We start from the raw sequence: 16,173 nt of genomic DNA, 5'->3' as shown, positions 1-16,173 counted from the left end.
TACTGGTTATGTTTCATATCTCATCTCATTCTTTACACACACACAGGTAAGACGCATATTTGGCTAAGAAAGAACGTTAGATTTATAGCGGCCAGAAAGAGCGCATCTGCTCCTCACCCTCCATGTGTTCTAAATTCATCCATCCATTTTCCAACCCGTCGAATCCAAACACAGGGTCACGGGGGTCTGCTGGAGCCAATCCCAGCCAACACAGGGCACAAGGCAGGAACCAATCCCGGGCAGGGTGCCAACCCACCGCAGGACACACACAAACACACCCACACACCAAGCACACACTAGGGCCAATTTAGAATCGCCAATCCACCTAACCTGCATGTCTTTGGACTGTGGGAGGAAACCCACGCAGACACGGGGAGAACATGCAAACTCTACGCAGGTAGGACCCGGGAAGTGAACCCAGGTCCCCAGATCACCCAACTGCGAGGCAGCAGCGCTACCCACTGCGCCACCGTGCCGCCCAATTCAAACTCATTCAATACAAATAAAAGTATAGCGTGGTGTACAAAAAAAAAACGGGTTTCAATTTTGACCTTAATAGAAATATATAGTTGTTTTTAAAAGCTTTTAATTATAATGCTTTAATCAATTTTAATACAGACTGTTCAACAAAAGGATAAGAAGAACAACAAAATAATATTTTATTTAAGGTCAACATTTAGTTTTAAAATATTGGATTGTTATTTTTCTTTGTCTGATCCCATTTTTTATGGTCTTACACTTTATTTGTAAAGGAAGTCCATGCACCTATTCGACCTCCGTCACTTCCTTATAAAAGTCCTCCTTATTTTCCTTTAGTTTGAAAAATCTTAAATCTTACATGTTGGCATTCAGCTGAAACAAAAAATAAAAATAAACGGCCCGCTGCAGTGCACTTGACTTTCTGATGTCGCTAACTTATTGACGCCACTGCGTGGAACAGTTGTGTCGAACTCCAGTCCTGGAGGGCCGCAATGGGTTTCATTCTAACCGTCTCCTTAATTAGTTTCTGCTGCTAATTAACTTCCTTTGCCTTTGTTTTAATTGAGGTGACTCGGACCCCTTGTTTCTTTGTCCTTAATTAGCAGTCAAACAATAATGAGACACAAAACAAGCAGCCACATGACCAGCTAACCTGTGCCCATCACACAATAGCTGAAAATAAAGAAGGGTGAAGGTCTCAGTAAAACAGATGAGCAACAGTTTTGGAAATGTCTGCTATGGCAGAATGAGAGCAGCAACAAGTCATGGAATTAAATGACAGGTTCAAGAATCAGCATCTCATTAAGAAACTGGTTGGAGTGAAATTGGTTGGAGTTTGAATCCCCAGTTTAATTGATAATCTGTTGGCTCGTTTCACGTCTGATTTCTGTTTGGCTGTCATTTAATGAAGAAAAGAATCAATTCAGGGGACTCAATCCTTAAAACAGGGCTAAAGAAGACTCTAACGTTTACCTTGAGGATCCTGCTGCCGTGCCAAACAGTGTCTAACGGTAGAAAGAGCAGCGAACTGAGCAGTTTCAGGGTTCTGATTGTGAAGTTAAACATAAGCAGGGAAGTGACACGTGAAAGCCACCAACCTCACTCGGTGACCCAGCGAGAGCGACGGCAGATGAGACAGCAAACTGAATCGGGAGGTCAAAGTCTCAAAGGAATCACTGAAACAGATTCAAAAATTCAAAAATCCATTTCTGCTCAGTCTGATGCTGGTTCAGTTTTGGCTGGGTGGTGGCCAAAGAACTGGTGGCATTTCGTGATGCCAGGGTCTCACAGCTTGGTGAAAGGGAAGTTAATCAGCAGTGAAAACTGGTCACTTATTATGAAAAAGGTTAGAATGAACAACCTACAGCCACTGCAGCCCTCCAGGCCTGGAGTTTGACACCCGTGGCGTAGAAGAACAGCAGACACGAGCACCTGTTGGGCTCACATGCGCCCCCTTCAGGACGGCCCGGTACTGTCTGCCTCACCCTGCGCCTTTTCACTGTGGTTTTATGTCCGATCATCCATCCATCCATTTTCCAACCCGCTGAATCCGAACACAGGGTCACGGGGGTCTACTGGAGCCAATCCCAGCCAACACAGGGCACAAGGCAGGAACCAATCCCGGGCAGGGTGCCAACCCACCGCAAGACACACACAAACACATCAAACACACACTAGGGACAATTTAGAATCGCCAGTCCACCTAACCTGCATGTCTTTGGACTGTGGGAGGAAACCCACGCAGACACGGGGAGAACATGCAAACTCCACGCAGGGAGGACCCGGGAAGCGAACCTCAGGTCCCCAGGTCTCCCAACTGCGAGGCAGCAGCGCTACCCACTGCGCCACTGTGCCGCCTATGTCCGATCAGCAAGACTAAAGATGTCACACACATTCGTTAAAGATATTAGCCAGACTTTGGAAAGTCAGGGTGTATAGTAAACGTGTCTGCTAACCTTATATTGGCGACATACAGAGAGAGACCGCGACAGTCACGCGCATCAACCCCTAGTCCTAGGTGTACACCTCGCGATTCTCCTCAGTATTTGAACAGGAAATGTGCCAATTCAGCGATTTTGACTATAAAAATTATCAAAATTATAGGAATCATACAGAAAACAAATTTATAGCACAGACCAGTGGACACATTTATTATACTGTATGTTATCACTATTCATTTTGTTTTTACTTTTCATGCACCTGTCTCCCCTGACGTCCCTGATTTGTAGTTCATTTAATAATAATTCTTTGCATTTATATAGCGCTTTTCTCACTACTCAAAGCGCTCAGCAATTGCAGGTTAAGGACCTTCCTTGCTCAAGGGCCCAACAGAGCAGAGTCCCTTTTGGCATTTATGGGATTGAACCGGCAACCTTCCGATCGCCAGTGCAGATCGCCAGCCTCAGAGCCACCACTCATTTAAGAATTGCCGCTACATGCTGACTCTCAACAATCCATCCATCCATCCATCCATGCATTTGGTCCATCATATTTTTATATACTGTAGCACCTTCTGGAGTCATGATCTCCCTCAGCAGTCTTTAAGAGAGTTCACCAACATCTAATCCGATTTGGTGCTCTGAGACTCTTTTGTTAGGTGATCATTTACAAAGTTAATCAAACAGAAGACCCACTCAGCAGGAAATGTGGAAAATGAAACTGAGGAGAAGTCCAAGGTCCGCGTGCGGCGAAGCTCCCAGCCCCCCCAGAGTCAAACAGACAGTAGCAGATGCGCTCGGATCATCTTACCTTGAATTAAAGATGTTCTTTGCGGGCATCAGGTGCTCCACGGAGTGAAACTGAAGCCCTGCTGGCTGAAGCCCTTCAGCTAAGGAGTGAGCCTGCATCCCCACAATGCATCTCTTCAGCCCATTATGTTTAATGTGAGCTGACAAGCGTGACAACAATGGCCTTCTTCTTCTTCCTATTGTCCCACTTTTAAAGCAGCTGCCTTCTGTCCGGCACACAGTGGAGCCTAAAATAGCAAAATTACGAGAAATTGGACTGCAGAGGGGTGCAAGCAGAGATCTTCATGTTTGTGGAGCCTCTCCTGCAGCTCCCCAGGACAGACGATAAGTAACCTCTGGTGCTGCCCTCCAAAAATGTGGCATCTTCTTTTGTAGATCTGATGGGTAGGGAGATAATCACACCTTGTCAAAATGTCAAAATTATGAAATATCATTTGGTTCGTTTTATTTCTGGTCCCTCCAGCTTGGTGTCCAACACAGACAGACAGTTGCTCTTGCAGGAGGGCACCCCCTGTCTTATGCCTGCTGCAGATGCCAAACCAGAATGACAGACAATAAAACAAGCACCAGGCCATTAGGGACAGTGTGGACATCATGCACCATATGGGCCAACCTGACCATCTCACCTCTATGAGTTTGTTGGACATCTCATTTCAAACCAGAGGCATTCATATGGAGTTGGCCCCCTCAGAGCGTCCACTCTTCTTTCCAAGAGATTCTGGAGAGTGTCCAGGGGAATCTATGTCCATTCAGCCAAAAGAACATGCATGAGGTCAGGTGCTGATGAGGCTGGAGGAGAAAACGTGGCTCACAATTGGTGTTCCAATTCATCCCAATGGTGTTCAGTAGGGTCAGGATTTTGTGCAGACCACTCAGGTTCCTCCATGTCTTTGCGGACATCACTTTGTTCACAAAACAGAAAAGGACCTTCAGTAAACTGAAATACACACTTTCTGCTTGCAGCTGCGTCCAGGGAATTTGGTTACAGTCCCATGGACCTTCAACTTCTTCATAATATTTATAGGTGTTGTCACAGGAACATCAAGCTGCTTGGAGATGTTCTTCTAGGCTTTGCCTTTCACATGCTTGTCTATCATTTTCTTTCTGATCTCCTCACAAAACTCTCTCCTCTGCTTTGTCTGCTCCATGTTCAGTGTGGGACACACAAGGACACCAAACAGCAGAGTGACGACTTTTCTCCATTTAAATCGACTGAATGCCTGACTGCACGATTGGAGACACGTGTGTCATACAAATTCTTGATATGACCCTGGACTCCTCACTTTCATTTATTGAATATACTTCTTCAATGATCCAAACCTATTGTTTCTTTCTTCAAAATATTCAGAAGATTTGATCCTTCCTCACTACTTATGCCATGCAGTTTCTTTTTCAGGCGCTGGTCCCCTCCCAAGCTGGACTATTGCAACTCTCGCTCCTGGCGGGGCTTCCTTCAACTGCTTTCCGACGTCTCCAGCTCTTTCAGCATGCTGCTGTTCCTCATTTCACTCCTACTACTCCTCTGGTTTGGGGTCTTGACTGGCTTCCTGTTACTTCCAAGATCCACTTCAAAACTCTTGTCTTCAACTAGAGTCCTCTGATTCATTGGATTTGCTCTTCAATATCTCCAGTCTTTGGTTGCTCCATATGACTCTTCTGCCTCTCCCTCCTCTTGCTTGACGTGCTAAGACTGGACAATGCTAACCAGCTCTGGCTCCAGGGCTATGGAATGGTCTCCCTTTAGCTAAGTGCATGGCATCTGATTTTCCCGTGCTTATGTGTCTATTGAAAATAATGTTGGTGAACAGCATGGAGGAGTTCTTACTTCCAGTCCTCACTGACTGGGGGTCTATTTGTCAGGAAGTCAAACCCCCAGCCACAGATGGAGCCCCTCAGACTCTGAGGTTTAGCAGCAGACTGGTGTTCTTGGCAATGGTGTTCTTGGCAGAGCTATTGTCCATAAACACTTTCCTGATGGAGCTGTTTGGTGTTTTTACCAGAACAGTGTGCAGGGCGAGGGGAGATGCCATCATCCACAGATCTGATCTCTTACACTTATAATGCATGCTTGTCAATCATTTTCTTTCTGATCTCCTCAGACAACTCTCTCTTTTTGCTTTCTCTGGTCCATGTTCAGTGTGGGACACAGGTCAGGTCAGGTCAGGTTAGGGAGCCTGCACTGGTACAGCGTGTTGGCACAACCATCACACAATGAAACAGCTCAGGATCATGGATGGCAACCCCCCAAGCAGACACGCGGTTCAGTCCCACCCTCTGAAAATGACCATCTATTAGCTGCAGCCAGGTTTTAGGTGGGTGTCCCCTTGGCCTGGTCCAGCCGCTCAGCTCCTCAACATTGGGGATCGCCCTCTGGGAATCACGCCACATGGCTGTAGTGCCATAACTGATGCTTCATCACAATCATATGGGACTCTGTGAGCAACTACTTATTCATCACAAAATCAAACCAGCGGTACCCAAGGATTCCCCAAAGAGACACAAGGAGTCCAGTCTTCGTCTCAGGTCACTGGATAGCGTCCATGTTTTGCAACCATATAGCAAGACAGGAAGCACCAGGACTCTAAATACTTGGACCTTCGTCCTTTTGCACAGATATCGGGAGCATCTTTCGGGACACCCCTTTCCAGTGACCTCATGATCGGAAGACATGATTGTCCAAAATGTCTTTCTCTGCTGTAGCATTAATAGAAGCCTTTACTGGAACCAAAAGGCCGAGCCCAAAACCCTGCCATCATCCCACCTCCTCCAAACTTTACAGTACACACTATGAAGTTCGTGCTCTCCTGGCATCCTCCAAACCCAGATTGGTCCGTCAGACAGCCAGATAGTGAAGCTCCATTCATCACGCCATGTGTCCACTGCTCCAGTGTCCAATGGCCATGTGCTTTACACCTCTCCAGCTGACTCTTGGTGTTGCACATAGTGATCAAAAGCCCATTTCACGAAGATTCCCCCCAGCCATGCACAGTTCTTGTGCTGATGTTGCTTCCAGAAGCAATTTGGAACTTTGCTGAGAGTGATGCCACAGACAAATGGCCATTTTTTACACTCATCAGCACCCGGAGAGTGGAGAGCATTCTCAAAAGACTCAATTTTTGGGGATTAAAGACGTACAGGGTGGAACGGATGAAAGGTGAAATGTCTGCTTCTTGAAGTATGTGGACGCGGATTTAGGAAGTGTGAGGAGCTGAGAGTGGTCGATTTATTAAATGGTTGCAGGTCCATCGTTGGCTTTATTGAATTGTTTAATGGCTCTATGAGTCTCTGCATCTGAAATGTGCTATCATGAAGGTGACAGAAGCAAAGCCAAACTTCAACAGTCACACAAACACCAGAGGTCCCTTATCATCGCCCACCCCGCGCCTCACGTTAAGGACACACCAGATTCCGAAAGCCTCAATAAAGAATTCATCTGAGCAAGGCGATAATCCGGGAACACTGGACAAGGTGGGAAGTTTGATCATTTCACAAACGACTGGCTACTACTAAATCATAATGGTAAACTGGCAGCCAGCATATGGAAGTCCGTGAGTTGCTTGTCCCATCTATGAGCCCAGGAATTAATTTGACCAATGAATGGAGTGGGTGGGTTGGCTCTTGTTGGCCAACCAACTTCACCAGGAGATAACACAGGTGCAGTAACTCGCTTCCATTTCTTTGCTTGGCAGACGCCTTCATCCAAAGCAACTTACAGAAGAGGTCGACATTGTTGTAAGAATCACCTGATACGGGACGTGATCACTACACTTCACCACCAGCCGAGAGCGAAATGGACGATGTTCGAAGGATATAATAGCATTAAAAATATTTGGACCTCGGCCCCTCTTCTCCCCTTTACGTGCTCACCAGTACTTGAAAGAAACCAGATGGTAGTAGGATTGGTTAAATAAGCACGTGTTTTGTAACCCAGTGTGTTTGTATTTCCATGACAGATGACTGGGTGATCATTAGCGATCCCTTTTTCCACTGCCTTCCTACCCCCAGCGGCCAAACCTTAATCCCCAATTCAAATCACACATAAAGGAAAAAGGATATCAAAAAGAGAAAGATTAAACGTAGTCTGTGTCAAATGGCGAAGAATCCTGTAGCACAGTTCTTACTGCGTGATGAAGAGAAAACGACGGACCTCAGGTGAATATGGCTTCCTTCTTGCTATCCCGTAGAATTTAAAAACACGAGACTGACTCACCAACAGGAGAATCCGGAGAACCTCAGGTCCATATACCGCAACCCCTTGTCACTTCTTGGGGATTCTCCTCACTGTTCCCAACTTCAGGGTGGCCATCCACAAATAGCGGAAGTCCCTGGGTGAAGTCTGATTGTGACATATTCTTAAATGTGGATAGCCGAGCTCCATGCCTTCTGCTTCTCTTCTCTCCTTATCTTGGTCCCCTTAAAAAGAAAAGATTCCCATGGAAACATCCATTTCCTGCTTAGATGTCATAGCAACATGACCCCTGCACTAGGCAGCTGGAATCATTACTGAGGTGGGGTCCTCCCAGAAATTGGTCGTCCATAATCACGCCTGAAGGGATCTTTCTTAGACATCCTCCAGGCCATATAATACAGTGACAGCCAGTCCAGAAAGCCAACCCACTTGTAGTTTTATGTAGGCTTGCTACATACTTGAGTAAACGACTGTCTTGGGGGAAATTTTGGGGACAAGAGTGACAGGACAAGGGTACAACGGAAGAGAGGGAGAGAGGTCAAGAGCACATTGCTGCACCCACCACATGACAAACCAACTCAGTGTCCCAGATCAGGGGCCTCATGTATAAACGGTGTGTACGCACAGAAAGGTTGCGTACGAACATTTCCACGCTCAAATCGCGATGTATAAAACCTAAACTTGCCGTACGCAATTTCTCCGCTCGGTTTTGCAGACTGGCGGCACCCAGCGTCAAAGCAGTGCTACTGTTCCAGTGTGGTCACCTTTCTTCCTTAGATCCACATTCCTGACACGGCTTTATAAATACACTGAAACTAACTGCATATTGTTTATTAGTTTAATGCATCTGATTGTAATTAACCTGCAGCAATATAATGGTCCAGAGAATAGCCATAGTATTACAAATACCATAACTGCTTTAGCGTTGTTACTCTCACTGCATCTTCTTCTTCTTTCAGCTGCTCCCGTTAAGGGTTGCCACAGCAGATCATCTTTTTCCATATTACTCTCACTGCACCACTCGGAGTATTTATATCACTGTATCTGAGTGGGGAATCACAGCAGCAGCTGATCGGAAAGAGAATTAACGGTCTACAGCATGAAGCAGACGCTGCCTGAGCCTCAGCAAAACGCTTCAGAGACTTCCCAGTACGGACTTCGCGGTTTAGAAAAAATTTCATCCCAAGAACTCTAAACGCACTCAATCAGTCCATCAAGTGCTCCTTGTAGAACTGTTTGTACTTATAAGTACAATCACCTCACTGTAAACTTGCATTACAGTTATAATATTACACAACCTGAGCCACTTTATAAAGTGTGTATGATGACGATATCATTTTTAAGATGAAATGCAGCAAAATATGTTGATTATATTATACAGATAAAACTTTAACTTCATTTAAATAATCTGTATTGTTAATAATTAAACATGGAGTAGGAGCACTAGCTAGTTCAGGGATTGTTCCTGCCTTACATTGTATTCTTGCTGGTGCTGACGTGACACTGGAAGGAAAGATGGATAGAATAATTAAACACGTACTACTAAGATATTTCAATGTTCCTTAAAAGTTTTGAAGAATCGGCGTTCTAAGCTTACAAATGGCTTCACGTCTATTATAGAGCTGATTGTTTGGTGATTGGGTATTTAGAGAAAGAAAAGTAAGGACAGGAATTGGAGGTTAGTACGTTTGAAAGAGACAGTACTGCTGTGATAAATTATTTCATTGAAGGTCGCACATGGCGCAGCAAGCCTCTTGCGTGAGATATGAACAATCACTGCGCCACCGTGTTCCCATGTTTAATAACATGCTTTCATTCCTATCATCATGAAAATCATATCACGTATACATCTCAGTATTTTAATTATTCAGAGAGCTGTAATATCAAGAATGTAATGGAGTATGTGTCCTGTCGGAGAAAGAGAAAGCCCGTTTAAGAAGCAGGTAGTGATTCACACACACAGAGCACATAGAAGATCAAATACAGAACAAAGCATTTAATGTGCTACTTTAGTTACGATGGGATTTGAGAAACTAGTAAATTAAACGATTTTAAGATGAAGTTTATGATGTTCTACTTTAATGGCAAAATAAACTACGTGATTAAAGTGGAAATTTCGAGATTAAAGTTGACATTTTGTGCTTTTTTCCCCACTGTGTGCCTTTTTTTCTCTGTACCCTAATAAGCTTTCATATGACACTCAGACGGTGGGCTACGACTCGCCTTTTCACAGCGACTTTGATATGTGACTTCTTTTTTATTTCGGGCACTGTGCGACTTTGTGAACTTGAGCTTTCGAGTTTCCTCGACACTCTGTCACTCGATCAGCTTCCTTTTGTTGTTTATTCCACTGTTTAGACCAACAAATGGTACGTTTTTTCTTTGCCTCCACTTGGTATTCACTGAAATTTTTATATTTTCCCCCATTCCTTTCCCATTGTCTTTTCACAGAAGGCTGAGCTTAAGGGCTATTTATATTGATTTGCATATTCAAAGAGGCGTAATTCTGGGAGGAGTTGGGGCGGGACAGAAGGCGCATGCACGTGTGTTACTTTTCAGGCTGATCGAGATTTATGTAGCGGAAGAACGTGAAAGTTTGCGTACGCACAGATTCCTGCATCTGGATTTTTCTGTGCGTACGCACAATCCCGCTTTTGTGCTTACGCCATGTTATAGTGTGAGTTCTACGCACGGCGTTATACATGAGGCCCCAGGACCTGAGTGCAGCCATGTGACGGGTGACACCTCGGCACCACAATAGATCAGATAGAACGGAACCAGTGTGAGATTGTTTTATGGTGGCTGGAGTGCCAATTCTGCCACCAACCCCTGAAAGAGCTCAGAACAAAATGGCAGCTAGTAGCACTTTCTTGGTTACAACTAATATTTACGGGCGGAGTGGTGGCTCTGAGGCTAAGGATCTGCGCTGGTATCCCAAAGGTTGCCGGTTCGAATCCCCGTCACTGCCAAAAAAAAAAAAGGCCACTGCTCTGCTGGGCTCTTGAGCAAGGCCCTTAACCTGTAATTGCTCCAGGGGCGCTGTACAATGGCTGACCCTGTGCTCTGACCCCAAGGGGTATGCGAAAACTACCAAATTCCTAATACAAGAAATTGTATAAGGCGAAATAAAGAACAAAAACCAAAAAAAAACAAAATATCACTTAGACAAGAGAGTCATTAAACACGTCATAAACACAATGTCCGTCATTGTGGGTCTCTCCCTGTCAGTGGTTCACATGGAAATGGGAAGCTCGTTCATTCATTAACAGACCTGAGAGGTCAAGAAGGAGCACAGGACCCCATAAGTGTCTCCGTATCCATACGGTAGGTGCAGACCCATAGACTACTCTGTAGAAAAGCATCAAGATGTTGAACCGAATCTAGGAGCAACATGTGCCCACCTCAGCTGATTGAACGCCAGGTGTGCCACTGCATTTTGAAACATTTGCAGCAGCTTGGTGGCACATGCCAGTGCTTCTGCCAGCAGAGAGTTGCAGTTGTCCAAACATGACAAGGCCAAACCCTGGAGCAGGAGTTGTGCCGCATCAATCCATTAGATGTGGCCTGATTCTGCAGATGTTGTGTAAAGTGACTCTGCCAGACTGAGAGTGACGTTAAACTTGTCGTAGCTTTAATTATTGTGGGACCACAGATTCTCATAGCTTATGGTCCTGAATCGTGCAAATCTACGTCTTGAGCATTGAATGATGCGAACGTGAACAGATTGCAGATTCGGATATTTTGCCTGTATGTGTTAGTGGATTTTACTTTCACCAAATAACAAATCTTTTATTTCTCACGGATACGCCTCTTTTTTGAGAATAAACCCCACTTTTCCCTGATGGAAACATGAATCAGACGATCTAGAAGTCCCCGACTTAAACTTTAAAGCTGAACAATAACTATATACTTCTGTCATATCACATGTCCATACAGTGCATCCAGAAAGTATTCCCAGCACATCACTTTTTCCACATTTTGTTATGTTACAGCCTTATTCCAAAATGGATTAAATTCATTTTTTTCCTCAGAATTCTACACACAACACCCCATAATGACAACGTGAAAAAAGTTTACTTGAGATTTTTGCAAATTTATTAAAAATAAAAAAACTGAGAAAACCCATGTCCATAAATATTCACAGCCTTTGCCATGAAGCTCCAAATTGAGCTCAGGTGCATCCTGTTTCCCCTGATCATCCTTGAGATGTTTCTGCAGCTTCATTGGAGTCCACCTGTGGTAAATTCAGTTGACTGGACATGATTTGGAAAGGCACACACCTGTCTATAGAAGGTCCCACAGTTGACAGTTCATGTCAGAGCACAAACCAAGTATGAAGTCAAAGGAATTGTTTGTAGACCTCTGAGACAGGATTGTCTCGAGGCACAAATCTGGGGAAGGTTACAGAAAAATTTCTGCTGCTTTGAAGGTCCCAATGAGCACAGTGGCCTCCATCATCCGTAAGTGGAAGAAGTTCGAAACCACCAGGACTCTTCCTAGAGCTGGCCGGCCATCTAAACTGAGCAATCGGGGGAGAAGGGCCTTAGTCAGGGAGGTGACCAAGAACCTGATGGTCACTCTGTCAGAGCTCCAGAGGTCCTCTGTGGAAAGAGGAGAACCTTCCAGAAGGACAACCATCTCTGCAGCAATCCACCAATCAGGCCTGTATGGTAGAGTGGCCAGACGGAAGCCACTCCTTAGTAAAAGGCACATGGCAGCCTGCCTGGAGTTTGCCAAAAGGCACCTGAAGGACTCTGAGACCATGAGAAAGGAAATTCTCTGGTCTTGTGAGACAAAGATTGAACTCTTTGGTGTGAATGCCAGGCGTCACATTTGAGGAAAACCTGGCACCGCTCATCACCAGGCCAATACCATCCCTACAGTGAAGCATGGTGGTGGCAGCATCATGCTGTGGGGAACTGGGAGACTAGTCAGGATAAAGGGAAAGATGACTGCAGCAATGTACAGAGACATCCTGGATGAAAACCTGCTCCAGAGCGCTCTTGACCTCAGACTGGGGTGACGGTTCATCTTTCAGCAGGACAACGACCCTAAGCACACAGCCAAGATGTCAAAGGAGTGGCTTCAGGACAACTCTGTGAATGTCCTTGAGTGGCCCAGCCAGAGCCCAGACTTGAATCTGATTGAACATCTCTGGAGAGATCTTAAAATGGCTGTGCACCGACGCTTCCCATCCAACCTGATGGAGGTTGAGAGGTGCTGCAAAGAGGAATGGGCGAAACTGGCCAAGGATAGGTGTGCCAAGCTTGTGGCATCATATTCAACAAGACTTGAGGCTGGAATTGCTGCCAAAGGGGCATCGACAAAGTATTGAACAAAGGCTGTGAATACTTATGGACATGGGATTTCTCAGTTTCTTTATTTTTAATAAATTTGCAAAAACTTCAAGTAAACTTTTTTCACGTTGTCATTATGGGGTGTTGTGTGTAGAATTCTGAGGAAAAAAATGAATTTAATCCATTTTGGAATAAGGCTGTAACATAACAAAATGTGGAAAAAGTGATGCGCTGGGAATACTTTGTGGATGCACTGTATATTCGATCTCTTTTCGCTGTTCCGTTATTTCACCGAGTAATAATTTCCGTTTGTTAGCGCTAATGCGATCTTTACTATCTTTTTTTTGAGACTTTCCAATTTTAGTGCTTTCATAACCTCTGACCTGCTCTGCATGTGTGTCGCGCCATCGTTTTTGAACTTCTTTACGACGTTCTACTTTGTCTTCTACTCTTTTGTCTTTTATTTCCGCCCCCGCTTGGATCTGTTAGGCTTTCAATTCATCTCTTGGCACAAAGTCTCGTCTTGCGGGACTTGAAACTACCTCTCTGAAAATGTCTCCTCTCGTCCCAAGATATTTTATATAACAGAGAGTTTTTTTTTCCTGGCCCCTTCTTGGGTCGGGGTTAGCCCAGAGGGCAATTCTGAAAGTGCTTTTGGAGCTTTTGGGACTTCCCAGTCACGACATGGTGACTCAGAGCTGTGAGGAAATGCGCCGGTGGGCATCAGGGGGCGGAGCCAATTGTGCCGCACTGAACAGCGCTGCAGGTTGGACTTAAACACACGAATCGCAGCTTGGAGTGACACGTTGGAAGGAAACGTCATCACCTGGGACCGACGGGGTCTGTCACAAAGAACTAAACACAAGAAAACGTTCTTTCCAAGGACCATTAACTGTTGTTGGTGTCCATCAGTCTTTTCTCCACCGCGATCTCCACATAAATATTCACAAAGAATCCAAAGTACACGCAAAATCTTTACGGTTCTCCATGAGGAAAACATAAAATGACGTCATACAGGAATCCGAGTCTGTCCCGATTCTGCGCACTTGTGACATGACCTGCATGATGGGTTCAGATTTGCTTCAGATGTTTTGTTTCAAAGAAACGGCGGTGGTGTGTTGTGCGCCTAAATTGTGGTGTCCCTGACTTCTTCTTTTTTTCCCCACTTCATGCACATTTGACTTACTGCCTGTCACGGTCGGGCTAGCTGAAGGGGGTCACGCCTCCCATCCCTTTTACATTTTCTACATCCTGCCTGTATTGCATTTCACTGGGGTAATAAATCAAACGGGATGAATTCCTAAGGGCGGAATTCCATCCCACATTTCTAATCGGTCCCAGCAGGGCTTCTCCCAGAGCCAGGCATCTTCCTGTTCTTTTGTATACTTGGTTTCCTGTCCTGTTTAAGTTCATTTTCGTGTGTCCTCTTTGCAGGGCGTTTTAGTGAGGGCAGTGCTCCACGGCCCCTTGTGCCTGCCTTCATGATGTTTAGTCTTGGATGATACGTTTGTAGCATGGCATTAATTAAAATAGGAAATTATAAAAGTGAATATTGAAGTACAAGTGCAAAGAAACCAATCAGTGAATGAAAAGAAGTATAACCTTGCGTTCTTTAGAGATGCTGCCATCTAGTGTTCATTAACAGAACAGAACCAGAAAGGCAATGAAGAGAAGCGCCGGAGAAACTTGGGAGAGCCCGGCCAAGAACAACCCCGCCCACAGACACGCCCCCTGATTGTTATTATTAATTTTACGATTTAGCATTTTAACATTTAAGATTCAATTGGTTACATTTCTTTTTCTTCTTTATCAAGGCAGGTGAAGTGACTTGCTCGGTGTCCCACAGGGTTAAAACCGGGATTTGAAGTCACAACCTTCAGGGTTTGAAGACCTTAACCGGAAATTGCCGGGCTTCATTTATGTGTGTCTTTATGTAATCAGCCATTTCTTATTTTTTTTAAATTATATTCCCCTTTGAAGCTGTCACTGCGCTCAGGAAAAAGCGCTAAACAAAAATAAACTGAGTTGAAATAAACGGAATCTCTCCGACGGAGAAAAACGAGCGCCTCCTACCGATCCTTACAGTTTTGTTTTCATATAGAGAAGCTAACAGAGTGAGTCGGTGATGGACTTTGACCAGAAACGTCCATGCGGAGCTCTGAACAACGGCTGTCTGTCTGAATCTGATCGAGCTCGAGCCGTCCGTGCGCAGAAGTAGAGCTCTCTACTTCAACATCTCGTCTGATAAATGTGAAGTTTTGCTTTTTCATTCGACCCTTTTTGATGATCTTTTGTTAAATTTCATAGCGGTTTGGACAAAACACTTGCCGAAACCCGGGATCGAACCAGGGACCTTTAGATCTTCAGTCTAACGCTCTCCCAACTGAGCTATTTCGGCACACTTACTAAATACCAAAACCAAACACAAGAGACACAAACATGACAAGCGGATATGTGGTGGAGTTTAATTGTTCACAAATATATTACATCTATATATATTGTAATAATATTATAATATATTACAATATTACATCTTGCCTGAAGAAGGGGCCTGAGTTGCCTCGAAAGCTTGCATATTGTAATCTTTTTAGCTAGCCAATAAAAGGTGTCATTTTGCTGGGCTTTTCTCTACTGTTCACAAAGATAATCAGTCAATTAACAATACACGATTGATGATTTAATTTATTTATAAAACTCGAAAATGTAAAATACCACCAATAATACAACAAAACGTATGCTTCGAAGGCGCCGTTTCTAACACTTTTTCTTTCCTAACTTTTCAAATAGAAAACTTTCACGCTTTGGTTTCGTAGCCCCAATCGATCAAAACGGATTTAAATGGAATTCAAATAGGCGGTTTGGGCAACCTTCTGTGGCCTATAACTGCTGATAATTTACAGCCTGCAAAAGGTGTCCTTTCCCTTGACCCCCGTGTTCAATAAGTAAATTAATCAAGTAAACTGAATTGTAAAGTCAATAAAATAAAGTCTGACCTGAGCGCGGAGTCAACAACCGCCCGCAAACAAATGAGGTGCAGTTATAGGGAACAACGTCAGAGCGGCGAGAAGCCCGTTAGCTGTTTTATGGCGCCCTCAAGTGGTAACAGCGTATAAAGAGTGTCTTAATACTGTAATAATAATAAATACATTTTATTTATATGGCGCCTTCCCAGTGCTCAAGGCACTTCACAGAGTTTAAGAAAGAATGGCAGGGTATACAATATAAAGCATTGTACTATACCAAATAAATAAATAAAGAGTAAGATAGTAAATTCAGAGAAAAGCCTAACAGACAACATAAATGATGGTCTTCCCTATCTATATAGTGCCTTTCACAACTATCTATCTATCTATCTATCTATCTATCTATCTATCTATCGTAATATACATGTAATATAGTGTCTTTCATTATCTATCTATTATATAGTGTATATCTATCTATTATATAGTATCTATCTATC

General features: G+C 44.2%; 1 non-coding gene across 1 annotated transcript; it reads right to left on the bottom strand.

Moving 5' to 3' along the window:
• Positions 1-15,038: 15,038 nt before the first annotated feature.
• Positions 15,039-15,111, bottom strand: trnaf-gaa (transfer RNA phenylalanine (anticodon GAA)). Its single transcript has one exon. It is a non-coding gene; the product is annotated as a tRNA-Phe (tRNA).
• Between the last annotated feature and the right edge of the window lie 1,062 nt (positions 15,112-16,173).

This window comes from Erpetoichthys calabaricus, chromosome 12 (assembly GCF_900747795.2).
Source record: "Erpetoichthys calabaricus chromosome 12, fErpCal1.3, whole genome shotgun sequence".
Taxonomy (NCBI): domain Eukaryota; kingdom Metazoa; phylum Chordata; class Cladistia; order Polypteriformes; family Polypteridae; genus Erpetoichthys; species Erpetoichthys calabaricus.
The sequence above is the reverse complement of the archived record's forward strand: the minus strand, read 5'-3'. Positions and strand labels throughout refer to the sequence as shown.